This window comes from Crassostrea angulata, chromosome 1, assembly GCF_025612915.1.
Source record: "Crassostrea angulata isolate pt1a10 chromosome 1, ASM2561291v2, whole genome shotgun sequence".
NCBI classification, from domain to species: domain Eukaryota; kingdom Metazoa; phylum Mollusca; class Bivalvia; order Ostreida; family Ostreidae; genus Magallana; species Magallana angulata.
The window spans coordinates 17,029,087-17,057,061 of record NC_069111.1 but is presented as its reverse complement, the minus strand read 5'-3'; the positions used below and the strand labels follow the sequence as shown (position 1 = coordinate 17,057,061).

The 27,975-nt window shown below is 35.6% G+C and overlaps 2 pseudogenes; both read left to right on the top strand.

Moving 5' to 3' along the window:
- Positions 1-4: 4 nt before the first annotated feature.
- LOC128177804 (glycine N-acyltransferase-like protein 3) lies at positions 5-21,283 on the top strand (annotated as a pseudogene).
- A 2,577-nt stretch (positions 21,284-23,860) lies between these two features.
- Positions 23,861-26,240, top strand: LOC128177792 (uncharacterized; annotated as a pseudogene).
- Positions 26,241-27,975: the final 1,735 nt, after the last annotated feature.

Below are 27,975 nucleotides of genomic sequence, written 5' to 3'. Positions count from 1 at the left end.
TTAAGTTTCAGGTCAAGTAAAGCCGTATCTATTTTGTTCGATCGAATTGAATCTCTCCTGATTGTTATGACACATCAAGTTTTGTCTGATGACTACTGTATATTGGAAAAGTGTTTGAAAAATGACCTGCCGTTTTCAGCATCGGTAAGAATTGGTTTACGTTTATCAATTATTTAGAATTTCAATGGTTTGACTATCAAATTTATTTCATTTTCTGTTACATTGGTCACTTTCCGTTTTCGTCCTTCGTTGTCTGTTACATTCTCTAAACCTATTAAGGTGGTATATGAGACACCTATCTATATTAATTTGGATAAAAGTACCATATAATTAAATTCTTTTCCGGTTTAGAATGTGTAATTTTTATAATATTCGGCCAAAAATAAGTTTTAATTTTGTTTTAGATAGGTGAAAACTATAAACGCCTCAGCGACATTCAAACTAATGACAAATATTCTGATTATTGTCATAGATTTTGTCAACACTATTATTTATGAATTTTTAAGCTGTTCTATTGGTTAAATTCACGGGTACGACTTTATTAAGTATAAAAATAACTTCAAATGAATTTTGAACAATCTAAAGTACATGGACCATGTTAACATAATTTCATATATATCCCTCAGTTATATTTAATATGAATCAGACCAGAATTACAGAGTCTGAATTATATACATGTATACTGAAAAAGCGTTATTCATTAAATTTTAATTATAAGGCTATAATTCAAGTGCTTATCTTATTGATTATGTACATATCAAACTATTACTTTCATAAATATAACGGCATGCTGTGTTTTATTTAGTAAACGCTCGAAATCATTGGGCTACGCTGTTGGATAAAAGTTTTGTGAAAGAAAATATTTCATTTTATCGATCATTTCAACTTGAAGTTCGTCACTGTATGAGGGTGTCCCATACCACCTCAAACTTATCATGGAAATTAGTTAGTAGAAAAAGAAAAGTAAGAAAAGAACATAAATTGTGAAGTTAAATTTCCATATTATGAGTACGATTTGGGGTTAAAACTAAATATTAAGTGCCTGTGGGCATCGTCTAAAATTACGGAAGCGTATTAGTGCCACATATACACTTCACATTTTTTTTATTTTCAACACTTTAATCTGTATATTTTGCACTTTAATCTGTAAAATTCACACTTTAATCTGTAAAATTCACACTATAATCTGTAAATTTTACACTTCAACCTGTAAAATTCACACTTGAAAGTGTAAATTTTAAAGTTTAAAATTCACGCTTTAAAGTGTAAATTTCCACTTTAATCTGTATAATTCACACTTTAAACTTTAAAATTCACGCTGTAAAGTGTAAAATTCACACTTTAAACTGAAATTCACACCTTAATCTGTAAATTTCACAGTTTAATCTGTAAATTTTACACTTTAATCTGTAAACTTCACACCTTAATCTGTAGAATTCACACTTTAAAGTGTAAAATTCACACATTGATCTGTAAAATTTACCCACTATCCTTTAAAATTCGCTCATATACACACATACATTGGAGAGTATTTATCATTTCCGATGGTTTGATAGAAGCATTATGGACTAAACTGTTTTAACTTTTGAATATTTCAAGCTTTGTCTTAAATACAGTGACATCATTACACAAAAGTGATAATTGAAAGAAAAAATTGTGAGTTTTTCAAATAGATATAAATGGTTTAATGCCTTCAAAATAATAAACAATGATGAATTACTGATCATCCAGAGAATATATATTATGTCGAAACCACCATTAAGTATAAGTACTTTCAGTACTATGAGTTGTGTACGTACTACAAATACATAATTAAATAAAATTGTGCTGCATACGAATGAATAAAATTGAAGCTTTAAACTAGTAAAAGGTGACGTCTGATATACATTTAGCAGGCTTGAAGATTGTGTATTTGCATAAAAGTGAACTAAAAATCAAAACCAACACAAATTGTTGACTAAGATAGACTAGATAAGTGGACTAGATAATTCTAAATCTTATGTTGCGGCTGTATATAAATCTGTGTGGTGGCCGCCAGATAAATAAGTGGCGGTCGCTATGACGACCGCCACTTATTATCTGGCGGCCGCCACATAGTAATATAGCATACGCCAGAAAAGCAGAAACCTTATTTTTGGTGGCCGTCAGATATAATGTCGCGGCCGTCTGATGAAATATGTTTTCCACCGGTCACTTTCCGGCTTCCGTGTATTTTACGCCCTTTTTAACATATATTTAATATCTCTGAACGTCTCATCATTGAATCTTAAAACGTTTATGAAAAAAATCTTTAAAAGCAGTTAAAAAAAGAAAACTGGACGCGTTTGACGAACTAATGACATCTTCTTAACATTGCAAATTATAGCTAATTTCATTCTCTATCAATGCTGCGAAGAAAAACAAAGAAAGACCTTAATAAAATGCATGACGATTAATAACATATATTGAAATTCAGAAACAAATATGTTATAGACAGGGTGATTTAAGTTTTAAGTACATTAAAATTATCACTTTTCCAGTTTCTGTTAAAAGTTCAATCTGATTTAAAAAGACGAGTGAAACGGCTTATATTATAAAAAGTGGCGCTGAACATTTTTTTTTTGCCATGGGTCACTGTCTAAGAGTACTATATAATTACTGTTTCACTTTTTGGAAAATTAAATATTTGCAATGAGAACTCATTTGTCGGTTGCAATGTTTATTAAAAAAGGATAAAAAAAAAAATTGCCAGACATTTCATTAAAACAGCCATGCGGTGTTTGCAAAGTATTTTACAGATACATTGTAAATGTGCGATTTTTACAGATAAATGTGTAAAAATTACAGATTAAAGTGTGAATTTTACAGATTTAAGTGTGAATTTTACACCTTAAAGTGTGAATTTTACACATTAAAGTGCGAATTTTATAGATTGAAGTGTGAATTTTACAAATTAAAGTGCAAATTTTACACTTTAAAGTGTGAATTTTACAGAAGGAAATGTAAAATTTACAGATTTAAGTGAATTTTACAGATTAAAGTGTGAATTTTACAGATGAAAGTGTAAATTTTACAGATTTAAGTGTGAAACTTGCACTATAAAGTGAATTTTTCAGATAAAAGTGTAAATTTTACACTTTAAAGTGTGAATTATACAGATTAAAGTGTAAATTTCACACTTTAAAGCGTGAATTATACAGATTAAAATGTAAATTTTATAGATTAAAGTGTGAATTTTACAGATGAAAGTGTAAATTTTACAGATTTAAGTGTGAAACTTGCACTATAAAGTGAATTTTTCAGATAAAAGTGTAAATTTTACACTTTAAAGTGTGAATTATACAGATTAAAGTGTAAATTTCACACTTTAAAGCGTGAATTATACAGATTAAAATGTAAATTTTACAGATTAAAGTGTGAATTTTACACTTTAAAGTGTGAAATTTACACTTTAAAGTGTGAATTTTACACATCAAAGTGTAAAATTAAATTTACAGATTAAAGTGTGAATTTTACAGATTAAAGTGTAAAGGACTATGTGCGGTTTGGTCAAATATCTGCCCCCGATTTCAACCAATTTTTAAATAGTATCGTATAAGAATGAAATCTTCACAAATCATTGTAAAGAGGATGCCTATAACATTAATCTTGATTTTAGTCATTATTGCTCACTCGTGTTTTATCTATGACGTCATCTAAATGACCTAATTCCCGCAAAGTTGCAAACAAATGAAGATATTCTCATTTTTGCTCTATATTTTGCATTCGGAAGTATAGAGCGCAGGTCTGCTCAAGTGCAATTTTAACATATGTTTTACTTCAGATAGTTATACATATTATACTAAAAAATGGTACTTGAGCAAGCCTGCGCTCGATGTTTCCCAGTCGAAAAACCATCGGAAAACACCCATATTTTGCTACAAAACATCAATTTATCAAAATAATGCAATATTCATGACGTCATTTTTACGTTATGACGTCACTGTGGTGATAACCTTTTACACCTTTATTTCCAATATGATTTTAACTATCTTTCATCTTATTTTAAAGCTCTTTCTAAAACTTTGATTTTGGGGGGCAAAAATTGCATAAAACCGCACTTAGTCCTTTTATAGATTGAAGTATGAATTTTACAGAATAAAGTGCGAATTTTATAGATTGAAGTGTGAATTTTACAGATTAAAGTGCAAATTTTACACTTTAAAGTGTGAATTTTACAGAAGAAAATGTAAAATTTACAGATTAAAGTGTGAATTTTACAGATGAAAGTGTAAATTTTACAGATTAAAGTGTGAAACTTGCACTATTAAGTGAATTTTTCAGATAAAGGTGTAAATTTTACACTTTAAAGTGTGAATTATACAGATTAAAGTGGGGTGCGTCTTTTTACCCCAATGAACCCCAATGATACCCCAATGAACCCCAATGAACCCCAATGATACCCCAATGAACCCCAATGATACCCCAATGATACCCCAATGAACCCCAATGATACCCCAATGAACTCTTAAATACTCAAATGATACTAAGTATGTTCATAATTAATACACTTAGTGAATTTTTTTGTAGCAACATGTTACACAAATGACATTTCAACTATGTGCCGTTTTTTCACCGATTGGGCCATATCTTGTAATGGGTAATGATTGAATTTTTTTAAGCTAAAATTTGACTCAAAGATTAAATTGTTTGTGACCCGTAATTATGTCCTCATTTGAGTTTGTGCTAGTTCAACAAAACTTTAAGAAAAAGAGACATATCGATTCTTTTCCATTAGAGAAAGACTTCAGTTTCGATATTTTCATTTGTGAGCTTGCTCGCAATACCTCTAGTTTCGTAAAAAAAAAAAAACCCAAACATTATCAAAGTACATTGTGTAATGTGTTTTGTGGGTTCTAACCACGAATGATATTAATTTTTCTTAACGTTACTTTACGTTTAGTTTGATTATTATAATTAAATGAAAATCACTTCACTTTGATCACAAATATGATTGAATGATATAATAAATTTTCCTTTTAACCCTCTGTGCTTGAAACCTTTATTTGTCTGAAACTCTACGTTCCAGCAAGTGTGCTGAACCAAAGCCTCCCAGACCGCAGTCTGAAACCTAATGCCTTAAATCACTCTCTTGGCTTTGTATTAACTACTAGTACAGTACCGAAGAATATATAAATCTCAAATGGTCCGTCTGCATTAATTTGAGACACCGCAAATGAGACCTATAATTCTTACCCGTAGAGCTCCTTTCGCTTCTGCAGCAATCCGCCAACTGAACTCCGTTCAATAGCGCGCCGGCCTTTTATAGCCTCTAAAAAATCGCTTTCCGTCACGTGACTCGGGATCATCGTAACGTTTTATCTAATAACCAAACACAGAGGAAATTATCTGATTCAATGATGCTTTAATTAGAATATTTACTACAATACCCACGCCTCCGAAACTTATGCGTCCCGCATATTGATTGAACAGACGTGCTTATATAAAACTACATACATATTTTCCAAAAGTTAAGTTTACTCTTATAATTTACAAACATGTGTTTTAACCGAGTGTTATCTTACACTGGCAACTAAGATGATTAGTTAATTTTCATATTCAAACTCTTCTTCCTCTATGATCTCTTCCACGTTCTTGTCATCTTTAACATAGCTAAAGGTGGTCTTGTGAAGTTTTCTCATTTTGATTCTGGTTTGAACAGCATGGCAAACATCTTCTGTTTGTGTGCTGGTTGAGCATTTTGAGGAGAAGTGGAATCGTTTTAGGAAAACGTTCTTATCGGGTAAGTTCAGAGGTACCCTTCTCTGAGGAGCAAATACCGAAACCGGTATTGTCGGCTTCCTTATTATCCTTCCTTTCTCTAAGGAACTGCTACATGTATTTTCTTCACCACCCTTCTCTTCTACCTTCTTGATCTCTTGTGGTACCTGACGCTCATTATCTCTCCCAGGTTCATCCACCTTACTTTCTTCAACCACGTCTTCCTCTTCACTAGAATCAATACTACTGGAGCTTGAATCGCTTTCATTGGATACTTCCCCAATTAGTTCTCCTGGGTCTTGCTCTAACCACTCTTTATCATCCTCGGTCTTCTTCTCCACAACCTCCGCTGGGTGGAACTTCTTCTCATGACGCTGAAGGTAGGAACTCTTCTTAAAAAGTTTACCACATATCTTGCATGGAAACTTCCCTCCATTACACATCAGCAAGTGTTCCCGCCACTTATTGTCCTGAACTCCTTGTTCACACAATGGACACTTGTCCCTCGACTTTGCTTTGGTAATTTTAGTGTTTGGCATTTTCTGAAAATATATAAATAGAAACATGTTATTTGTTTTGTCTAGCTAGACTGCAAATCATTTTTTTTTTCAAACAATAAACAAAACAAGTTTTATAACTCATAGTCTTCCAACCATTTAGGCGGTCGACGAATTCGCTTTTGCTCAGTCCCTTTTACTAACTCTTGAACAGTATCTAACTCGTTTGTTTCACCCAGTTCGAACGTGTCTGTCTCTTCAGCTTTTAAGATAGATTCATCTCTTGCCTCGGGCGTATCACACTCAAAATTCAGAACTTGCTCTCTTTTCTTTCGCATCCTATCACAGTGAATAATTTGTTTGTCTCCTTTTCTGCCACAAGCTACCGCATAAAGTACATCCGACCACTGTTCAAGCACCTCAAATGGTCCTCGCCAAAACGAGGTGAGTTTTGGAGAGCAACCAACTTTTCTCTGAGGAAAGTACACAAATACTTTATCTCCTTTCTTGAACTTTTCCCACGACATTTTCATGTCATGATATTTCTTTTGCCGATTCATGGCATCTTCTATATGCTGACGGACGACATTGTGTGCACGCTCAAGTCTCTCCCGTAAGATCCAGACCCACTCATTCGGAGTTTCTTCTTTCATGTGTTCAGGCATCTCATACTGCAAGTCTAAAGGTAATGTAGTTTCCCTTCCTAACATAAGCATATTCGGTGTGAATTGAGTAGACTTATGTTCTGCAGACCGGTAGGCCATCATGACATAAGGAATGTGTTCATCCCAGTCTGTCTGATTTTCCTGTACAAATGCGCTGAGCATAGAAGTCAATGTCCGGTTGAACCTTTCAACCATACCATCCGACTGAGGATGGTAGGCGGTGGTTCGTGTTTTCTGGATATGAAACAGTCGACATACTTCCCTAAACAATTCGCTTTCAAACTGCCTCCCCTGATCTGAGTGTATTATTCTAGGCGTTCCTAGCCTAACAAATACTTCTTCTACCATTATTTTTGCCACAGTTTTGGCTTCCATATTTGGCATTGCGAACGCTTCCGTCCATTTCGTGAAGTAGTCTGAAACTACTAAGATGTATCTATTGCCCTTGGCAGTGATAGGTAATTCTCCCATAATATCAGCTGCAATGCGGTCCATTGGCAAGCCTGATGGTACTAGTTGCATGGGTGCAATTTTCTTTTTATTTGGGTTTTTACGTTTGGTGCAAGTATCGCAGCCTGTTACATACTGTCTCACATCCTGCTGTAGACCAGGCCAATAATATCTTTGTCGAACCCTTGCTAATGTTTTATGTACGCCCAAATGTCCCGATGTTCTCTCATCATGGCAATATCTCAAAATGCTTCTTCTTCCAGATAGTGGTATCACTTGCTGCAGTATATCTTCTTTTGTCTCTAACACAGTCCACTTTCTACAAAGTATTTCGTCTGTTATAGTAAGTCTATGCCACTGACACCACAATGATCGAAGAAAATAACCTTTACTTCGAACGTCGTCAAAAACGGGTCTTCTTTCACTTTCTAGCCATGACTTTACAAGTGTTATGTCTTTATCATGTTCTTGCATTTCCAAAATTGACATTTTTCTTGTGTCTTCAGTCTCTTTCTGTTCGAACAATGCTCGTACCTGCGCTCTGGTTTCCTCAGATTTGCTAGAACAGTAGTCGTTTCCGCATTGTCTACACGGAATCCTACTTAGGGCATCTGCGTTTTTATGTAATCTTCCTGGCCTGTGTTGGATTTGTATCTCGTAGGTCGAAAGTGTCTCTATCCATCGTGCCAGCTGACCCTCTGCATCTTTCTTGTTCATTAACCACCTTAAAGAACTGTGGTCGGTTCTTACCAAGAAAGGTTTGCCGTACAGATAGTGCCTAAAATATTTCACAAAATGCACTATAGCTAGTAACTCTTTTCGTGTTACACAATACTTGCGCTCGGCCTTAGTTAAACACCGACTTGCATAAGAGATGACTCGCTCATCTCCATCCTGTACTTGAGACAGTACAGCACCCATTGCCATGTCACTAGCGTCCGTGTCTAGAATAAAAGGTTTCGTAAAATCCGGATGCGCTAACATCGGAGCTTTAACAAGTTTATCGCGCAAAACTTCAAATGCACTTTGGCACTCCTCTGACCATGTGAATTTATTGCCTTTCTGAGTTAAAGCATGAAGTGGTTTGGCAATGGCAGCAAAGCTGTGAACAAATTTTCTGTAGTAACTACAGAACCCTAAAAAGGACCTGAGCTCTGTGATGTTGCGGGGTTTAGGCCACTTGCGTATTGCTTCGGTTTTCTTAGGATCGGTAGAGATCCCATGTTCCGAAACAACATGTCCTAGATATTCAACTGTTTGTGCAAATAATGTGCACTTTTTGGCCTTCAGCTTTAGCCCTGCAGCAGCCAACTTTTCAAATACCTTCGCCAGATTGTTGTTCATCTCCTCAAATGTCTTTGCATACACAATTATATCGTCCAAGTAAATGAGACAGATATCCCATTGCAGTCCCGCCAACGTGGTTTCCATTAACCTTTCAAACGTTGCTGGGGCATTGCAGAGCCCAAATGGCATTACGTTGAAATGATACAACCCATTCCGAGTTACAAATGCCGTTTTAGCTTTATCATTTTGTTCCATTTCAATTTGCCAGTACCCTGAATGTAAGTCAAGAGTTGAGAACCATTTACAACCCGCAAGCTGGTCTAAAGTCTCGTCTATACGTGGCAATGGATAGGCGTCCTTTTCTGTGATAGCATTTAAACGCCTGTAGTCCACACAGAATCGCGTCGAGCCATCCTTTTTCTTAACTAACACAACTCTAGACGACCAGGGGCTATTGGACGGTTCTATAACTCCATGCTTTAGCATATCTTTAACATGTTTCTCTACTTCAGCATTCATATGCTCAGGAAGTCTCCTCGGAACTTCCCTTATTGGTTTGTTTTCACCCGTGTCAATTGTATGCTTAGCTAAGCCAGTTCGTCCAAGATCGTCGTCAGACTTGGTAAATAAATTTGCATGCCTACCTAAAAGTGACTTCACAATTTTCGATTTCTGTTTGCTCAAATTGGAACAGGTTTTCTTGAACAGAACTTGCAAATGTTCCGGCAACATAGCTGTATTTTCCAAGGTTCCAAGTTCTCCGTCAATCACATCAGCTATTGATGACAGTTGCCCAATTGTTGTTCCTGTTCGAATCATCATATCTTTATCTGAAGGATTCAACAATCTAATTGGAATGGTCTGACCACCTTTCACTAAAATACGGCCAACCATACCTCTATCTGAATTCAGAAATGTTTCAGACGGCTCCACAATGCCAACATCAAAATCCATTCGATCACCGTCTGGCACTATTACTTTTCCTGTCGCAATAATCTCGGATCTTGATGGCAAGGAGATGGTGTCTGAAGCTACGATTCTAAAACAGCCTATTCTGCCTTCGAATTCTAGCGCATGTGTTTCACCTCCCAGTATTAGACTTTTATCACTTAGACTAATAACGCCTTTATTAGCCGTCAAGCAATCTAAGCCCAGGACAGCCTCTACCTTCATGTCTGCAACAATCACATTCTGAAAAGTCACCTTCTCTCCAAACTTGAACTGTACCAATGCCTTACCATAGACATGAAGAGGGGTACCTGAAGCGGATAGAATTTCCTGCCTTGTTTCAATAAGCTCTAAACTATTGTGTCTGTTAATAGAATCATAACTCTTCTTTGAGATGAGTGTCACAGTAGCACCAGTATCTACTAGTATCATGACAGGCTCATTATGAACAGTTCCACGTATGTACATGCCAGCTTCGCTTGGTTTCCTTTGAACTCCAACACAACCCTTATTCTGAACCTCTCGTGGAGTCTCATCGTTAGAAAACATTTTAACTTGTCCAGAACGCTCGATTGTGTTCTTATTCATTTTCTCATCGTCTTGTTTCTTTTTATCTTGCTTAGGCCTAACTCTACAATCTTTTTTAAAGTGTCCAATATTACCACACTTGTAGCACTTCAATGTATTTCGTGACGAATTATTCCTTTCTTGGTTTCTTCGTGGTCCATAATTTGTCTGTGCCTTCTGTTGCTGTTTCATCTTATTTATATCTTCCTGCAGAGACTGCAGCACTTCCTTTATCGATTTTACAGCATCTTCCAAACTCTCTGTTTTTGAATCAGGCATTGAACTTTCACTTACTGCTCCGCGGCATAATCCACTGTCTTCATGTCTCTTGCACTCCGACCCCACAAACGCGTGTAGCTCCACCGCATGCCTAATTGCATCGTTTAAGTTTACAGGTCTGGATTGCTTAATCCTGAGACGCATGTCAAAACTTGGTAATGCGTCAATAAAATATTCTTTGGCTAGCGTTTCACACACATCCCCTGGAGCCGTAGGATATGCTAAGCGTGTTAAACGCCTAATGTCTTGTCCAAGCTGAGGTATAGACTCAGTTGCTTTCTGCCGTCTTTCTCTAAGTTGTGCCCTATACAGTTCGGTTTGATTGACAGGAGAAAAGCGTTCTTCCAGGGATTTACTCAGCTCTTTGAAGTTCATCTGCAAGTATTCGGGAAGATTCCCAAGCACCCCCTGGGCTTGACCTCTCAAAGAAACGGCCAAATACATTCCTTTCTCTGCTTCAGACCAGTGATTCAGACAAGCGCATGCATTGAAATGTGACCTATAGTCCAACCACGAAGTTGATCCGTCATATGTTGCAGGCTTTAGCTTGCTAGAATTATCCTTTTCTACTGGATCATTTGGCGTTCGAGCTCTATCAGCCTTATACTTCCGTGTTGTGATGTTTGTCTGAACGCGGTGCGGTGTTTCGAAGAACTCTTCATTATCCAGTACAGGTCTCACATCTCTGGGACTATAGTATTCGACATCATCCTCAGGGTGAGCTTCAAACTTTACTTTCGGACGAGCTCCGCCAAACTCAATACTACTTTTTGCACCCTTTGATTGTGCCGAAGCACCAATGCCAGAATCTCTGGCTGTAAGTGGTGTTGATTCTCTGTGATTCTCTTTTTCTTTCAAACGTATACTTTCGTCTGAAAGTTCCTTTATTTTTTCTTGGAGGAAACTTATTTCTTTATCAATATCATCCATAATTAGATCTAAACTTAATGTTTCAAACTACAAGCAATATGTTTATGGAAAAAAAAAATTATAAATCTAATGTTTAGATCATCCCACCGCTGCCACCAAAATTTGTAATGTGTTTTGTGGGTTCTAACCACGAATGATATTAATTTTTCTTAACGTTACTTTACGTTTAGTTTGATTATTATAATTAAATGAAAATCACTTCACTTTGATCACAAATATGATTGAATGATATAATAAATTTTCCTTTTAACCCTCTGTGCTTGAAACCTTTATTTGTCTGAAACTCTACGTTCCAGCAAGTGTGCTGAACCAAAGCCTCCCAGACCGCAGTCTGAAACCTAATGCCTTAAATCACTCTCTTGGCTTTGTATTAACTACTAGTACAGTACCGAAGAATATATAAATCTCAAATGGTCCGTCTGCATTAATTTGAGACACCGCAAATGAGACCTATAATTCTTACCCGTAGAGCTCCTTTCGCTTCTGCAGCAATCCGCCAACTGAACTCCGTTCAATAGCGCGCCGGCCTTTTATAGCCTCTAAAAAATCGCTTTCCGTCACGTGACTCGGGATCATCGTAACGTTTTATCTAATAACCAAACACAGAGGAAATTATCTGATTCAATGATGCTTTAATTAGAATATTTACTACAATTGTATAAATGTATTATAATATACAAAACATATCCCCAATATTAATAACACAAGGCACCTTTAACGTATCGGGTCTATGCATAGATACTAAACCAGTAAATTGAATATACAGAGCACTGAAAATGGCTAACAACGCGAATTTTCACAATTTCAATTTTTCGTGTCGCTAGCCATTTTTAGTGCTTTATATACGAGCGGACCCATATACGAGGGTTTTTCAGTAATTATTGAGACATTTTCTCTTATTCGTTTAGGAACAAAGATTAACCCTTGAAATTTCACAAAAATCTAAATAAGGATAGAGTTTAATGATGTGAAACGTTTTCTGTCTACGGCATGATTAGATCATCCCTAGTTAGCTGTTCAACGTGCCTTGGACCAGTGACCCGGCGCAAGTTCTGCAAATTTTTCGCAACGTCATTTTAACGCTTCTCATTGCTCCTGTGTTTTAAACACCTTACAAACGAACAGAAAGAAGACTTGTTCTTTATTTCTTATCTTTAGTTTTCATTTCAAGATGTCATCATTTACATTTTCTCTCATTCTTGAATTTTTGTGGAAAATTTTTTGAGTTACTTTTAAACGAAAGTCAAATTACTGTAAATTTCTCCTTCAGTCATTTTGTACATACATGAAGTTATTTAAGAACTGTTGACAAATGTTATCGTGTAAAAAAATGCTTGGTATTTAGTCCCTTTGTTTTAATTCTAGTAAAACCATCAGTAAAACAAAAATATGACGAACTGAAGCTCTCTATCCCTTGTCATCGTATAGTTTTTGTTTAAGCAATTGCTTGGCCTTAAAAGGTCTTCTTCTGATATTTCAACCAGTTTGAAGTATATTCGCTGCGCCGCCTTGACGTGTGATGTGTTAATTGATGAACATCCCAAATGAATGATCACAATAAATTTGAATTGAAAATTAAAATCATATGAATGCCTTTATCACGGTAGATTAATCCAATAACACATGGTTACTGCAATATTGTCCCGATGGAAGTTATCAATATTCATTAGCCAATTAAAAGTGGCTTATTCAGTTAGGTTATTAATCACCGGTGGTGATTTTATGATAGCTGAACATTGAACTTTTGATGATATATTCAAATGATGGTGTGTCCTTGCAAACATTTTGCCAAATATTTTTTTTATCCTTTACCACATTGACACTGATTTTGAACCACAGTAATCTTCTGTTTACAGACCAGTTTAATTTTGTATCAAAATTATAGGAGGATATGTATACTCCATTTTTCAATGTTATCAAAAACACTTGACTTCATGAGGACCAATTTTGGTGAATTGCTACTGGGTTTTTTTAGGTTCATGGATCAAATTTCTTTAATTTTTGTCAAGGTAAATGGATATATCCAGAAAAGCAACCAAAATTGAGCCATCATGAATACAAATGATTCCATTTTATACTAGAATATGATTGAATAATAACAAAACATCAATAATAATCATTTATGCAATTTTATATAGCAGTCTCTTGATATTTTCACATATTATACAATGACATAAATTCAACAATGACATGGGTCTACTATGGTTTCTGCTAATCAGTCTAAGTCAAGCATTACACTTCACAGCGCACATTAGTGATGCATAAAGTTCAATATATTTGCTGATGGTATAGACATATAATATATTGCATGCAAAGATATTAGTCAACAGAACTATTCATAATTTTTTTAATCTCGTACAATATGTCACTTCCAAGAGTCTTACAATAAATATCAGCTAAGTTTGTCTTGTATGCCGAGGTAATGCTCATTTGAGAATTAATTTTCATCTGTTGAACATGCAGATTTCCTTTTGGACTTTTTTAATTTAAAAAATGACCTAGTTCTCTCAGAGATGTTCACCTTCCTGGTTGTTAAAAACTTGTTAAATAGAACTTGTTTTTCCCTTGTAGATTTTCCTGCCCATGTTGATTGACTTAATCGAAATATGGAAAAATGGGTGGTCAACTTAAAATTTCCATAACCATACAAAGATCTCCTCAAGTTCTGCATCTGACTGTTGGTAATCTTCTCAAGGCATTCAATAAGGGCTGGTTGTTTTTTCGCTTTCAAATCACATTCCATCTTCATCCTGTTGTTTATTGATTCTGTGTTGTTATTTGTCCAGAGCTCTTGTATAATTCCATCGTTGATAGGCCTAATGACATAGTTGATGAGGTTGTCACGTAAGTGTTTGTCAAAGTAAGTTTGAAAAGATGGATATTTTTGGAAATATGGTTTCAACTTATAGAAGGTGGTTTCATGAGAGGTCGAGTCATCACAGTTTTTAACAACGCCTTGTGGTCCAAAAATTTCTTTAACAATTTTTTCACGATCTTCTTTTGAACACCCAATTTTGTCTTGTAAATTACGACGAATGTTATCTTTCAAATGTTTTGTGCAAAGCAAATGGGTTACTGCAGGAAACAACTGGTGAATTGCTTTAGTTAAAGCCTTTTCCTCATCACTTCCAAGGATAACTGAATTGTCTCCTATTTTTTGATGAATATGTTGAAGGAAGGTGGTGTATGCTTCAAAATCGCTTTCATAATGCAGCATTATTGGGCCAAGCATTGTTGGATTTCCCTTGGTCTCTCGCTGAACAACTGCTTGGTGTTTAAAAGTCATGGCTGTGACATAGCAGGATCCTAAGTTAAAGGTTCTGTCAATGCCAATCACACTGCCATGCTTTCCTAGGCAGTTTGCTCTCAGATCCTTAATTTGGTTGTCTGAGTAAAGGGGGATAATAGGTCTCTTCTTCTTGGTAAAAACTAAATGTTGAATAAAGTCAGAATTTTGAAGAGAACACAACACTTGGTATACTTCGTCTGCTACATTTGTCGGTTTAAGGGGTTCCTCTTTAACCGTTTCCCTGTACTTTTTGTTTCTAATCTGTTTGGAATTCTTCGGTGCCATAAATGAATTGTCTTCTCCCATCATGTTCATTATTTCTGTAGGTTTTTTGTCTTTGGTTAGCTGATTGGCCTGGTGCAATATCAAAGGATCTGTTCTAGAATAATGCTCATCTTTGTCCTGTGAATTTCCATGAGGTCTGCTGATTTTTTCTTGCTGCCCACAATATTCAATAAATGCAAAGTTTGTCTTTGATTCAAATTTAGATGGTAGTTTTTCAAATGTAGTCACCCGTTTCTTGAATGTGTGGTTTCCCTTTTGTTTTGTATAGTATCTATGGATTTTCACTAAATTTTGTTCGGTTGGTTGTGGATAAATTGGATTCCAAAGTTGTGTTGTTTTGTTGCCGTGCTTTGATCGTTTTTCAGTGCAGGATATTCCATCTTTCAGAAATATGGTCCTTAACCTGCAATGTATTTCATCGGTTATCATAAAGTGAATGTTGACGGTATTTCCTGTACTTGAATCCGAAACTCATGAAGGTGTATATTGTTTTCAAAGCATCAGGGTTGTCACGCCTCATTAACAGCTCCTGATCTCACCCAATTAACGAAAAACACGGTTAGTGACCTTTTTCTGGCACCCCTCTCTCTCTCTCTCTCTCTCTCTCTCTAATTTATACATGTGCATTGCACAAAATTACCTAAAAGAAACATTTTTAAAAAATCAGACCCTCTGCATATTTTATACAAGTACTGTATTTTATATATAGAGGGTCTGAATTTTTAACAAATTGTTTGTTTAAAATGAATTCTGAATAAATGGAATGCCCGTATCATCAAAATTTATATTAAAATCTGCTTTTGAATAATCACCCATTTTCTTTTCACTTAAGTTCCTCATTAATACTTGTAGCAGAGTAATTTTGGGCAATGAATGAATAAATTAGATTAGAAGAAGTCCCGGGGATCTATATACTTGTGGATGGGGGTTGAAAGGAGGGGGGGGGCGATCCTGTCCTTAAGCACCTGTATCATTTTTACCTAGTATATTTTTGTATTGTTCACCATTATATGTGCTATAAGACGTATGTCTTTTGCAATAAAGAAATTGAATTGAACTAGGAAAATTTCACAAGATGCAAAGAAAATTAATATTTACCATAAAAATGTACAACAACGTTCACATTCGATGAAGTAATTGACCGACAATTAGTAATCGATAACACAATATTCATTGGGCGATTAACTACATTTTAACATATTTCTGTCCATTGCTAATATAGGGTTGATTGGGGTACATATCGGGATTTATTGTAGCATCAGTGGGGTTCATTATGTACAGTGGGATACATTTGGATATCATTTACTATAACGCTTTTTTATTTACATTCATTCAATATTTTCTCATGATAACCTTCTTATCGAACATCCGATTTTGTTTTATATTATATAATTCATTAACGAACAAACAAGTTAATTCAATTTGCCAATATTTGAATACACACATAAGCATTCTCTGCCATAACTGCCCATTTTAGTTACGCTCTTTTAAATCTGAACAGTCACACATGCACCTTTAAGTAATTGGTTATTCTAGATAGCGTTTTTAAAGACTCTTCCATGTTTATTATGGTTATCTTTTTTAAAAACTTCATTTATACCGTACCATTGAACTTGATTCTTTAAAACAGATTAATTTACAGCCATTCGTAAGAATATTTCTAATATATCTGCAAGGCAGAGGGTTTTGGTCAACATATTTATCTTGCATGTCGACATATTTGATAGAAAAATAACTTGCACACAAGGGGCAGAGAAATGCCACCATACACAAATGTCAAAATTTGAAAACTTCATTTCCGCCCTACAAATCTCTAGAATCCAAGAGCTTCCAAGGGCGAATCTACAAATCTTTAAAAATTCTAAATACTTTTAATAAAGACATTTTTTAAAAAAGTGAAAAATTCGAAGACTTTTCCGTACAAAATTTCTATAATCCAGGAGCTTCCAGCCTCAAGGCAGCCCCAAACCCTCTGCCTAAAACACATAAAAAGCCTCTGACACCCCCCCCCCCCCCCAACTTCAAATCGTGGATCCGCCCTGCCATGGAAGTTGACGTCGACTTAAAATTCAAGATCTAGTAAATGATTCCCGAGTATCTTTTTAGTGCTAGAACCATTATGACGTCATAATTGATTTGATGAATTTTTTCCCGTATTTTACGACTTTAAAGTAATTATGTAGAAAATAATACTCTGACATTCGATATTTAATCACGGGAAAAGTAATCCCGGTACCTATATTCAATTTGACATCATTTTTAAAGAGGAGGTCAAGAGCTTGTTAAATGCCGTTTTTGGAGAGACTGTAGGCATTCTAGATATATTTTAATTGTAAAAAATGGACAAAACTTCGAAATATGTTGCTTTTATCCTTCATACTTCATAGAAACGGTTGTTTAAAACAAGATTTTTTATTGCGCTTACCAAAAATTTAAGCCCCGATACACCCTATGAAGCAAAGATATTGTTATGAAGCATCATTAAAAGAATTTATATCTTGAATTTCAAAAACCTGTAGGCACCTTTCATTTACTAGATCTTGACCTTAAAATAATTTGACGACATAAAGTCGGACATCAGAGTTGAACGTCGCATAGCGAACTGTACGTCATAATAGCCAATGCTTGTTGGAAAGGGGTGCGTAATAACAATTGAAGATTGTCGGTGGGGTGTGTATAAATTTTCATGAACGCGGATGTTTAAGGCGAGTTAACAAATCAAGCAAATCTGATGCAAATAAACACGCATACGCTAGCGTTTTATAATTTCATTTTTATACCATGACAGACATCTTCCCAGTTCAAGAGTTTCTGATCCGCTCCGCTATATATAAACCGATTTTTGAGAAGCGTTGCGGATCAGAAACCCTTGAATTGGGAAAATGCACAGCAGATTGGTAGTTAATGCTTATACTTTATTTGTAAACAATGAACGGTATGTGTTATACGTCTTTACGAATAAATGATGAATGCAGAAAACGGGAAAGTTGAATGGGATAACCCCTCTCTCCCCAATTGCTTTTTAATTTTGCTCCCCAATTGCTTTATATTCTTATTTGGGACAGTAATAAAAAATCATAGAGAAATTTGACCTTGGAACAAATTGTATATATCATCCATTTCAGTGTGGATTTTTTTAAGACCCTGCCAGCTTCTCTAAATATTCAGCCATGGTTTGGATTTTTTATTTTAATTTTAAAGAATAGTTTTTAAAAAAAGAATTAAGAAAACTTTCGGTCAAAAATGAACAAAAACAAAAGGGAAAAATAACCCCTTGATATACATGCACGGTGTTTATTCACACGCTTGCGCGGAAGATCTTTTAACTATGCACACATTTAGTTTCATTGGGGTATTAATATTTCAAAGTTCATTAGGGTATCATTGGGGTTCATTGGGATATCATTTGGTATCATAGGGGTATCATTAGGTGTATTTGGGTATCATTGGGGTAACATTGGGGTTCATTGGGGTATCATTGGGGTTCATTGGGGTATCATTGGGGTATCATTGGGGTTCATTGTGGTATCATTGGGGTTCATTGGGGTATCATTGGGGTTCATTGGGGTTCATTGGGGTAAAAAGACGCACCGATTAAAGTGTAAATTTCACACTTTGAAGCGTGAATTATACAGATTAAAATGTAAATTTTACAGATTAAAGTGTGAATTTTACACTTTAAAGTGTGAAATTTACACTTTAAAGTGTGAATTTTACACATTAAAGTGTAAAATTTACAGATTAAAGTGTGAATTTTACACTTAAACGGGTGAATTTTACAGATTAAAGTGCGAAATTTACACTTTAAAGTGTGAATTTTACAGAAGGAAGTGTAAAATTTACAGATTTAAGTGTGAATTTTACAGATTAAAGTGTGAATTTTCACTTTGAAGTGTGAATTATACAGATTAAAGCGTAGATTTTACAGATTAAAGTGTGAATTTTACACCTTAAAGTGTAAATTTTACAGATAAAAGTCTGAATTTTACAGATTAAAGTCTGAATAATTTTACACTTTAAAGTGTGAATTTTACAGATTAAAGTGTAAAATTTACAAATAAAAGTGTGAATTTTACAGATTGAAGTGTGAATTTTACAGATTGAAGTGTTGAAAATGAAAGAATGTGAAGTGCATATGTGGCACTAATACGCGTCTGTAGAAATATACTCGTTTGAATAGCATTAGCATTTTTTTGTGTATGATCTTCCTCTGGCAAGTTTGTATTTACTGCCACCCGGTAATCAAACTTTACAAAATGTTACACATTGTATATGATTTCTTTTAAGGCACACTATCTTCTCAAACAGTTAAGTAAAGGGTCCCTGACGAAAAGAGTGGTGTGGGTCGACAGATGGTCAAACTACAGTGTTGCAGTAGTATCAGACGACCAGCATGATTTGCATAAAAAAAAATTAAAAATTTAGTAATTCAACTCATGCAACTAAACAACAGTTGTCAAAAGGTGGGTGCTTACTTTTCTTCAACTAATTATTGATAAATGTCGAATAACAAATGTGTTTAAGCTCTTTTGTCATGAGCAACTATTATGATTTTCTGACTTTATTGTAGCACAAGACTGCTGATTCACAGAGAGTGTACAGTTTTTGTAGAGACACAAAGAGTATTTTGGTATTAGATGCCATGCTCCAACATGTAACGAAACTACTTTCGAACACTCTATTCTTATTTGGTGAGCATTTTTCTGTTGGGAGTTAAAAGAAAATAGATTTCATTTAAGTTTGTTTTAAAAGCTGAAAATTATCTGCGATGCAAAGGACAGAACGGCTTTGATGCAAATGACAGTTAGGGATTTGATGCAAAGGGCAGTTAGGGGGTTTATATGTAAGACATGTTTATAACATTTTCTTTTCAATATGATTGCAAATCATAGTATCGCTTTACCTTATTATATTCAAAAGATTTGGAGCTCCAAAGAGAAGGGGTAATACTGTTTTCTCCTGTGTATCCGTCTCTCTGTGTGTCTGTCCGTATATTTCTGTCGCATTTTTTCTCAGAAACTACTAGTATTAATCGCTCTTTGTTTAGGTATGCCATATGGTAACTGGTTCATTTGTTTTTGTCAATTAGACAATAATTTCCTTTGTTTATTTGTAGTTTTGTAGTTTAAATTTTTGAAAATTTTCAAACAAATTTTAATCAAAGATAAGATTGGATTCATAATTAAACAATTTTATTTTCAATTTCCTGTTATATGTCGACTTTGCTTATATTGTATATTCACATCAGAGCGGGAATATCATTTATAAGCTCTGGCTCGCAGCTACCAGGTATCTTGTTTAAGTTTGCACTTTAACTCCAAGTCAGTACCTATAACGTTTAACTTTATAGTTTAATGAAAAAATGAACACAAAAGAAGTCTGAAACTCGACAATGTTGTATTCTACAATGCATCATACTAAGGAAAGAACGTTTTCCACAAAATTTTACTAAGATGTATCAAACCTGAGAGGAATAAAACTTATGGGGCGGGTTTTCAAGGATATGTGCTTATTTCGAGGTTTACATTTGAACGCAATACTTTTTAGAAATTGTTCATATATATATCGGACATAATACATGTAGTCAGTTAATTATATTTTTCCAAATACTACGTGTATTCCTCTGCAAAATGTGGAAGGATTTGTGAATACAGTTATGTTAAAGGTGTGTTTTTACTATGTGCAGGTTTACGTTCTGATGTTCTTGATCAGCTGATAAGCCACCGTATTAGCGCATATCGCGTCAGTACTGACAGAGTCATTATGAACATGCAACTGGAAAACATCAGCCAAATATTTGTATTGCTTAAGCGTCCTGTTAAAGTTTTGTCGATATTACATTGGGTTTTTTATTTAAATTTCAAAAATCATCCGACTTTCCTCCACCAAAAAATATACATGTATATATACAAAATGTATTGTTTATTCTTAAACGATCAAATTCATGAGTGCCTAAAGTGTATATAAATAGTAACCTTTTTTTTTGGTCCAGCCCATTTCCTGATAGATTGACGGTGACGAATCTAAAACAGGAACACGTTAAAACTGTCGTCCAGGAATGGCCATATTCCGGAATATTCAGCGATTGCAAGGAGTGGGTCAGTGATATGATCAATCAAACTCCAAGTGTCTGCATTGAAAACGAGCAAAGAGATCCCGTGGCCTGGATTCTACAATAGGACTACGGCTGTACTGAATATAGGAGAGCTAAATTTGGAAGTGCTGTTACCATGCTGTTACCATGTTACCATGCTTCTGATGGAGAAATTACTAAATTACTAAATTACAAAACGTCACTCGCTTTCCACTTAAGGAACAATTTTGAATATGTCAGTGACTTCTCGGTCGGCATAATGCGAACCACGAAATCATCTTCCTGGGCACTTGGAGCTCCAGCGAAGAAAGAAAAGCCTGGGGTCATTGGCCAGATGGGACGATGTCAGGGCTGGATCCGACCTCTCGTATCGATGTAGAACCTAACTCGGTGTGTTGACTGGTTGACAACTAGCTGTTAGGTCGACGGTACTGACAGTATTGACATCAAGGGAGCTCTTATCAGGAGATGAGGAAGAGGGACACAAATCAGGAAACAGTTTCTGGAGCAAGGGTTCGGTTGATGCCGAAAAGGGAGTTCCTGACGTCGTCTCATTGGCCAAAGACACAACTGGGTTTGCAAATGAAGACAAAGTGGGTCCCGACGAAGACTCAGCAGAAGTAACGGCTGGTACAGTGGAAGAAGATAATGGCACAGGTGCTGACACGGAACGGAAGACGTGGTCAACAGGGACTCGGAGCTTGCAGACCAAACTTGCTCTGAAAAGGCAGGTCAGGATCGGGCGCAGTGAAAGCCAAAGCTGGAACAGGCCTGGTCAGCAATGAAACGGCTCTTAAAGGTTGGAGGGGTGATGGAGCTTTAGTTGGTCTAAATGCTACAGATGGCTTTTGTCTAGCAAAACCTTTCGAGGTGGAGTGTCCGCTGGCCCGTCCAGTCCATAGAGATCCACCTCTAAGGGGCTTCCCAGCGACAGTATCTTTGAAAACAGTAATGGTTTCATTTGTAAAATTTCCAATTCGCATGGACACAAAGCCATCCGTAAGGTTTACAAGTGCTCGAGCTACAACAACACCGCTCTGAGTCAGCTTTTCGCTACAGGGCTCAAGTATTCCTTCTGTCAAATAACTGTTTCTTCCACCCGTCCCTTAATTACAGTTTCACTATTTTATTATTTTAACAGTAAAATAAACTATCCACCGTAAATGTATAAAATCCAATGGTGAAAAAAGGGGAATGATAAATATATAGCAGACTGGCACCGAAATATTATTTAAAATTCCTAATGAAATAATTCCTGAACAGAGTATATATGGTAGGTCCCTGTACGTGCTATAATTTGCTAATCGTACTATGAATCTCACCGTTTAATACTTTATGAAAGTGGTCTTGTTAGTGTAAGCGATGATGATGATCTGATACCCAAGTCCCAAAAAGGGGGCGCATATATATAGGTTTTCTACCGGAAATACGAAGTTACCAATGTAGACTGATGACGTTGTATATTACGGACGTCACGATTGGTAACATTCACAAACTGGAAATGTTGCAGCCCCAACATGATTATATAGGGAAATACAGAAATACGTTTTAAAGGAAATATTTGAGGTGCCAGTCTAGAAAAATAGGTAAGATGTTATTAAAGAACGTTAATAATATACGTAGGTAGGTGATGTTTATAAATAATATGTATTGCTGCTAAAATCGATCAACCTATGAAGTCACGTGTGCATTCTAAATTTATACCAACATGGCGGAATACGCATGGAATACGATCCCGATCGCATGTACTGACAGTTCCATGTGCTCATATTTATATATGGGCTTTATAACGGATATTATGCGTTGTATTACCGAAAATCATCGTAATATGTAAACAAAGGTTAATAATCCAGTTTCTCTGTAAATCATTACAGTAAATAGATATTTTAATCAGGTCACAATTGATGTAGCTCGCAGCAGAACTGTCACAGTCATCAACGGAAAAATGGTCCAAATTTGGAATATTTTCGAGAGCAGCATTTCGTGAAATGCGCCAGTCATTGAACACACTGCTTACGCTGTACTCTTCTTAGTGTTGGCCGGAGTTGTCCCGGAGATGAGTTCGTCCAAATCTTCTTCTTTGACTGTATTTCCGAATCTTGACAAATTCTCCGAAAAAGTAAACGTCTCCTGCACGGTGGTTACTTCCATGCTAGAATGACTGGGTCTCGTTTCTTCACTCTCAGTTTCAAAGTCATGTCTGCAAAATCGGATATCATGCACTCTGATTTAACGTAATCTAGTTCTATACGATCGGCTATTTGACTCAATGTAAAGTTTTCTTACTCATCCTCAAAATATCAAGATCGTTAAAATTGCCGTCGTCCTCCATCGTCATTCTCAACTCATCTGTTCATTTCTGCGCACTTGACGCCGAATTTAAATCACGTGATCATTTGAGAGAGGCTCCCCGTGAGGTTCAGCTATCTATAATTTTTACATTTATTGCGATTTTATTTTATATGTTTACTTTACAGTTCTATAAAACTACAGAAAATGCGATGATAAATATTGTATTTTTCAAATTCTTTTAAAAAAAAATAAATATTTATTTTTTTGGTTGATAAAAGTTTCCTCTTTTTACACACCTATTGTCGAGAAATGCTCTTTCTTAAAGCTGACATGAATTCATAAATATGCATTATTTCCCTTTTATCTCCGACAACCGCCATATTAGTTGTAGATTTCTATTGTTCTGTTCATCGCTACACACCCCCTATATAAGGCCGAGAATACTATTCATGCTTCACCGCATTCAGGAATTTCATACACCCGAACACGTTACCTTGGACGAAAAGACGCATAGAAAAGCGTTTTGAAGAAAAATAATATGACTAACACTGCACTGGCAAGATATGTCCAATACGACGAAACAAGACAGGCTGAAATACTTCAAATTTTCCTCGATAATTGTAGACCGTTTTCCTGTGTATGTTATAACATCACACATGCGCAAACCACACATGGTGGCAGATCAAGCAATGTCAATAATTATCGCATGGATTTTATAAACGGGGAGTTTTTTGTAGGAACAGATGAAAACGTTGTTACTTTCTGGGATTTACTATCATTCAGCTACTGTGTTGGATGTTGTGTCGCCGGGGTTTTCAAGAGGATGCAGACGTTATGCACTCTGTATGAACGACACACGTGTTCGATGTGTATGCGAAGTAAGTCAGCACAGTCTGTGCAAAATAATACGCATACCTTGGACATCCTTTCAAAGAATAAATATATTTTGTATATTTCATTGTCTGTTGTTTTCTTTATTCTTTATTACTACATTTTACTACAATGTGTAGGTCATGCATTTAGAAGTCCGTGCAACGTGAATGCCTCGATCGGAAAGCAACCGACCGTAACTTTCTCAACCGGTATATATACCCCAGTGGCAGTAGAGGAGCGATCGAAAATAATATGGCGACCAAATGCTTTTATGAATTCATGTCAGCTTTAACAATGCCTTATATGAGGTTCCATAGGGATAATGCTTGAATAAACTTATATTAATATTGATAAATATTTTATGCACCTACAAGATAACTTTAATATTTATGTATCATAGGTTAAAACAAATATAACATACATATTTTGACTAATTTGTGGTGTATTGTAAATTATACCATGTTTTTTTTTTGTTTCACGCCCTGGGTAACCTCTCGACTTCGTCTCGTGAGGTTGAACCCAGGGTCGTGAAACCAAACCCATGGTATAATTTACAATACACCACAAAAGAGTCACAATTGTATGGTATATCCATTACTTAAATGGGACTTTCTATACGCACATTATCATCCTTCCCATAGAAACCTGCATGTACACACCCAATTTCATGGAGATTTGCTTTATTAGATGTGTAATAAATTAACAAACCCAATACTTTTTCACTACATCTCTCTCTCTCTCTCTCTCTCTCTCTCTCTCTCTCTCCGGTCTTACTAAGCAGAGGACGCTAGAGAACTTTTGGATTATTTTATTTTCAATTTATTACGTTACTTTCAACAACTTTCTGTATTAGTACAAGTATACTGAAAGGATTTATGACTTAAGTTGCATGGATTAGCAGAAATATAGAATTGCAGGAAAAATGCTTCTGCACATGTTCTGCAGTTTGGAGACTTAACAGAGATACAGAAATTTATGGGAGAGTCGGTCACTTATGACAAAAAAATGCAGCATAGTACAGTCCAAAAACTATATCAACAGTCAAACAGATATACCATGACTGAGGAAATTACAGACGAGATGCACTCCCTGCTGGTTCCCAGATGACAAAATTTAGAGAGATTCAACAGTCACATCAGGTGGTAAAATGGTCAATGCTGGTGACTGGGTGGAGTATCGGAACCAGGCGAGAATGTAAGTATAACATTTTAAAGTGATAGTGGAGAGTGAAGTAATTATGAGCATCCTCATTTTGGGTCACCTGGGTCACTCAGGTGACCTATTGCTATCTGTTTTTGTGCATTGTTGTTTGTCATAAGTCATTCGTTGCTCTTTTAACTTTTGAACATTTAACTTTTAAACATTTTTAGCTTCTTTTCCTGAACCACTGAAACAGTTTCAACCAAATTTGGCATATATCATCTATGGGTATAAGGGGGGGGGGGGGAATTGTGAAATTCATGGCCCCTGGGGCTGTAATGATTATATAGTGAAAATGCATTCTTTGAAAATCTTCTTGGCTCGTGATTATTAAGCAGATGAACTCTGACATAGATACATACTTATGATGTGGAAGAGTGCCTCTTCCAAAATTGTGAGTTTACGATCCCTGGGTCATCATGTGTGCATTTATATATGCATGTAGTCAATAATGCATGCATTGTTTCCATATATATTGACTACTTCTTCATCAGGAGAGCTGTGGAGTTTTCAAAGAACTCATTCATCATAGTTTTGCCTACCATAAGTCAAACAAAGATGATGGCAAAAATAAAAAAGGCCACAGAGTGTTCAACAAGTTGTCATTCACTGGGTTGTCCAAAATTACATTTGGGAAATGAGGTTGTTGCCATTCATGCAAGGAACGTCATTAAAAGACTAAATTTATGCATGACTGCCTGGGTGCGCAATGCAGCATACGAGATTCCTGTGTAACAGAGAGGGTGGAGCAGGAAGAAGTGCTGACCAAAAAAGTTCATTTTCATCATAACTTTGACCATGCTTTCTTTTTCAAAAATTTCTCCATGCTTAGTGATTTTTGTTAATCTGTTCAATATCTCATATATCCATGTTTAATCTTTTTAATGGTTTTTGCAAATTGCAAATTACACATCAATACATCTCGTGTAGTACATATAAGCAGCACTTTTGTTATGCATTGTATGTTTAGTTATATAAGTGTTATATATCATAATTGCCTCATTGTGTTATAATTTGGCCTTTGGATTTTAATGCCAATGTGGTCGAGCTGAATAAATGTTAACATAATGTTACAAATGTGCAAAGGTGTTAATATATTGCTTGTTTTAGTAAACTATTGAGGAGTTGTTTTAACTGTCCAAATGAAAAAAACATAATTTGACACAGATTTCTGAAAGGCTGATTCTACCTTAAACGTGATCCTTCGTTTTGAAATGTAAATTAAAAATATGTTAATCTTGAAACATTCATACAGTTAATGCATTGCTTCCCAAATAAGGCTTTGACAGCCAATTGAAAACTCTTTGTTTTACTCCCTTTCTATTTACGTAGTATTGTAATATTTTAGCATCGTATCTGTTATTAAACAGTCATCATATTAAACAGGGCATAAAGTTTGTTAAATATAATCAGATTATGATCAAGCTTAAACTTTTTTTAAATCCAGCTAATGTCTTAAAATCTTCTGCATCAAACTATCATGTTGATTTCATTTAAAGCATGGATATTATTCTAAAGAAATTATTAATGATAATACATGATAAATAGGCATATAAATATGGCTTTGGACATGCTTAGGTTTAGAGCTGTGGGTGTAAAGTGAAAATGAAACAGCGGTACTTCGTCTTTGCACATGAAGATATTTTCTTTTTTTTATTACGTTTTATATGCATCTATTATCATATTTATTGTAAGCATCATGGTATTTTTTTTTTTAAATTATTGACTCAGAATGAAAGACTGAAAGCTGAAAGCTCAAGTGAGCTTTTCTGATCAAAATTTGTCCGTTGTCTGTCGTCGGCGTTGTCGTTGGCGGCGTTGTCGTTGTAAACTTTTCACACCTTCTCCAGAACCACTGGGCAAATTTCAACCAAATTTGGCACAAATCATCACTGGGTGAAGGGTATTCAACTTTGTTCAAATGAAGGGCCACGCCCTCTTTAAAGGGGAGATAATTGAGAATTATTGTAAATTTGTTATTATTTTTTAAAAATCTTCTTCTCAAAAACTATTTGGCTAAAAAAGCTTAAACTCTTAAACTTGTGTGGAGGCATCCTCAGGTAGTGTAGATTCAAGTTTGTTCAAATCATGGTCCCCGTGGGTAGGGTGGGGCCAGAATAGGGGAATCAAGTTTTACATAGGAATATATTGAGAAAATCTTTAAAAATCTTCTCAAAAACTATTTGGCCAGAAAAGCTCAAATATCAGTGGAAGCATCCTCAGGTAGTGTAGATTCAAGTCTGTTCAAATCATGGACCCTGGGGGGGGGGGGGGTCACAATAGGGGGATCAAGTTTTACAGAAGAATATATAGAGAAAATCCTTAATAATCTTCTATCCAAAAACTATTAGGCCAGATAAGCTCAAATTTAAATGAAAGCATCCTGAGGTAGTGTAGATTCAAGTTTGTTCAAATCATAGTCCCTGGGGGTAGGGTGGGGCCACGATAGGGGAATCAACTTTTACCTAGGAATACATAGAGAAAATCTTTAAAAATCTTCGTCTCAAAAACTATTTGGCCAGAAAAGCTTAAACTGGTGTTGAGGCATCCTCAGGTAGTGCAGATTCAAGTTTGTTAAAA